The following is a 4,173-nucleotide window of genomic DNA, read 5'->3' as shown; positions in this document are numbered from 1 at the left end:
GTTATACAGAACGATAGGAAGAAACACCCCAAAGAACCCATAGAACACCCAGGAACCCTTTTTTCCCGTGAGTGGTTATTACGTAATATACAAAAATTGTGTCTATTTTTACTTTACATGTGGCATACGTGCCACTTTGTCGTTCTGTACCATTTAAAAACAGAAGGGCTGTTTTGCATGAATTCTTATTTTTAAAAACACGGCACTTTCATGTAAAGCTGATAAACAAATGTTTTGAACTGATGACAGTCTCCAGCTGCACGGTATAAATAGCATTCCTATAGGGAGGCGTGATGGTGCTTCTAGGGAAGGTGTCAAACAGTCTTTGAATATGTTAGATGCACCACGAATGTTTATTTTATAAAGGGGTGTGCGTGTGTGTTTGTGTATTTATTTATTTATTTATTTATTTATTTCAATGACATCTGATCCTAGTTAATTTGAAAGCTCTGCATAAGTTATATCACATAACGATCTCTGGGGCTACGCAACTCTCTATTGGGCGGAGTAGTGTAGGAAAACGTTATCATGGTAACGTTTTCACTAGGCTCTGAAACGTTACCTACATAACGTATATCAGCGTTTTTGCTGCATCAACTACAATGCTTTGCAGGTGAAATTGTGATGTTTTCAAAACGTATATTCCAATTGTTGCATTTATACCGATTATTTATTTGTGATTTAGAACGACCAATGTATTTGCTTTTAAACCAATTGAATTGTTACCAAAACATTACTATTCTATGCCCATTCGTTTTAATTCGGTATCTGTTCTTGTACTAGTGCTAAAATATACAGTGCCTTTTTTCTTTATACATTTACACGAAACCTCGCTTAATAATATAATTGCAGGGGTGTCAGCACTGTACTGGCATCCAGAGCGCGTCTGCCGACGAAAATAAAAATACGGCTAAAAACAAAACAGTATTCGGTTCAAGATAGACACACATTTAAGCTAAGTGCTCCATGTTTATCTGTGTAATTTGAAATTTGAATGTGAGGCGGGACGTTGAAAAGAATTGTGGGAAATGTCGTTTTAAGACCTCGAAATATACCTTAACTTCTATGACTCGATCCCATATATCCCAGAATTCTTTTCAACGTCCCGCCCTGCCTATTGGCTGCAGAGCAAGCAGGGGCGGCACATTCAAATTTCGAACTACACAGATAAACACGGAGCACTTAAATGTGTGCTACTGACTGTCTCTGTTGAACCGAATACTGTTTTGTTTTAGCCATATTTTTATTTTCATCGGCAGACGCGCTCTGGGTGCAAGTACAGTGCTGACACCCCTACAATTATATTAAGCGAGGTTTCGTGTAACTGTGCAAAGAAAAAAGGCACTGTACTATCACTAGTACAACAAGGCCAGGTACGGAATTAAAATGAACGGACATTAGAATGGTCATTTTTTGTAACAATTTAATTGGTTTAAAAGCAAACACATTGGTCGTTCACCTGCAAAGCATTGTGGTTGATGTAACAAAAACGCTGATATACGTTATGTAGGTAACGTTTCAGAGCCTTGTGAAAACGTTACCATGATAACGTTTTTGCTGTGAGATCAGATTGCAACAACCGTGTAGAGGCTACTAGAGAAGCGATGCAATACTTAGGATATTGGATATAACACACGTTGTAACATACGTTGGCTACTGACTGTTGTAATTACAAATGAAAATGACAAAAATACTAAATGTAGTACTGGTATGCCAACAGATACAGTATTTTCTCATATTTTCTAGATTAGAGGTGCAAAAAAAGTGTGTTTTTCTAATTTAATGCACTCTTTTTTAGAGGGTGTATTAATGAAATCAGCCCTTACTCTAACATAAAATATATAAAGAGCGTCAAAATTAAAATCGCCTTTTAAAATATGAATTGTTAGTAATGCATAATGTTGCATTGATTCAAGATTGCATTTTTAATGTTTTAATTTTCTGTTACCCCTACTGGCCTATAGGAAAGAAAAAGGTCTAATATATATATATATATATATATATATATATATATATATATATATATATATATATATATATATATATAGGTAGAGTCTCATTGTTTTGTTTTGTTTGACAGAATAGGCGCCAAAATAGGAGGATATCAATAATTAAAGTTGATAATCTTTAATCCTGATAATTCCATGCATTCTATGGCAGAGATATGTGTCTTAATTGGTGTCATGTTATATACATTTTTGTTCAAAATACGTCCTCTGAAAAATGTAACACAAAGCTTTGGAAATAAATACAATATGTTTTTTTTTTGTTCTTTTTTTAAAGTTGTTGTAAAGTAACACATTTGTAAGATAAAGTGAGTTTTCTAAACTATAAAACAGTCGAGGCATTTCATACTACAGACCTATACATAACACTTTCCACTGCCATTCCAACAACGGTGCGTAAATCAGAATGCATAACTGTTTAGGAAACAAGGCTTTTCACTAGACTCTTCAGACTCTGCTAAATAGAGTCGAACAATCTATTTTATAGCCGACATTCACATATTTCAAAAATTAATAGCCCATGAAAAAGAAAATAATATTAACATATATCTAGAGAAACGGCCGTTTACTGTGGTGCGATATAAAACACGGGTAGCTTAACGGTTAGGTATAACCAGCTAGGGTTTAAATAGAGTGATTTTTACGTTTATATAAATACATTGAGTTTTTTTTTTTAATCTTTCTTTTTATTTAAGCGCCAATACTTATTGTATCATAATATACTATATATGTGTGTGTGTGTGTGTGTGTGTGTGTGTGTGTGTGTGTGTGTGTGTGTGTGTGTGTGTGTGTGTGTGTGTGGTGATCTGTATGCACAGTAACAGTCTTGTTTATTTTCAGGTGATAATACAAATAAATAACTCATTAATAGATTTTGATTAAGTATTCTGTGAATAGTCTAATTTTTTGTAGCGCCATCATAATGCAGTGATGGTAAAACTTAAACATCACTGAACAAAGAAACACCCTCGGTCATGTAATTCTGAACCGTAGGTAGATAGATAGATAGATAGATAGATAGATAGATAGATAGATAGATAGATAGATAGATAGATAGATAGAACAAAGTTTGATCGAATCTTCAGTGATACAGTATATATTGGAGTAGTCCTGCAAGGTGGCGCTGTGTCATAGTTTAAACAAAACAAAAAAATAGATGAAGAAATTAAAGACTGAAAATTAAAACAGTTTCACACAAAAACATGAATACAGCAAATAAACTACCTATATCTTGTTTTAGGAACGAGAAACAGTGAAGAACCATATAATGCGAGCTATGTTTAATGTCTATAGACAAAAGTCAATTGGTTCTATATTTTTCTTGTCATAACTTTCTCTAATTCTTTTCATTAAACGGTTAGTATTGTTCTTATATTTTTATGTCAACACACGCCTGTTCACTTTCTGTTTTATAAAGGCTGTAAAAGTGACAATGTGATCTGCTTATAAAGGGTAAACTCCTGAAATGTGTTCCGTCCCACCTCACAAGCGCTCGCGGTGCTAGCCAAGCTCGTGATATCCGTAGTCTGTTGATGTGATGTCTGCTTAATGGGGCGGTCAAGCAAGCAACAACGTCGAACAAAGCTTAACAGTTACCCCAACCGTAGCTAAGTTAGTGATAGCAGCGTTGTTGCAAATCTATCAAACTAAACAACGTGAAAGGGAATTTGGTTTCAAGGAACAAGCGTTTAGCAGTTATATTAATGTGATTTATAAAAACCCTGTCCTCTTTTTTTGTTATCGGAGGAAAGAACGTGGTGTTAATTATGAATAAATAGGGAAGGACATAAAGGAAATCAAATTACATAAAATAATGGCATTTACTAGATTCGATTAGGTAAAAAAAAAAACGCTAAAAAAATAATTATGATGATAAAAAACATAATGAATATACTTTTGTCTAGAACAACGAATTGAAATTGTTATGTTACAAAATTATGTATTTTCTTTACACCCATATTTTAACCTAGTCTACTAAAAATGGCTGAAAATAAAATATACCATATACCATCTATCTATTATTTCAACCCTCTAGTTAATTAATTCACATAAATCTCTGTAGGGTATTTTATGGTTGTTATTTTGCGTCTGCAAATTCCAGTTACATTATATTGCTGTAGAGAATTTCTTTCATAAATTCTGATATAAACCCTAATTGCATGCAATG

The sequence above is a fragment of the Acipenser ruthenus genome, chromosome 17 (genome assembly GCF_902713425.1).
Source record: "Acipenser ruthenus chromosome 17, fAciRut3.2 maternal haplotype, whole genome shotgun sequence".
NCBI classification, from domain to species: Eukaryota; Metazoa; Chordata; class Actinopteri; order Acipenseriformes; family Acipenseridae; genus Acipenser; species Acipenser ruthenus.
This window is presented reverse-complemented; position numbering follows the sequence as displayed.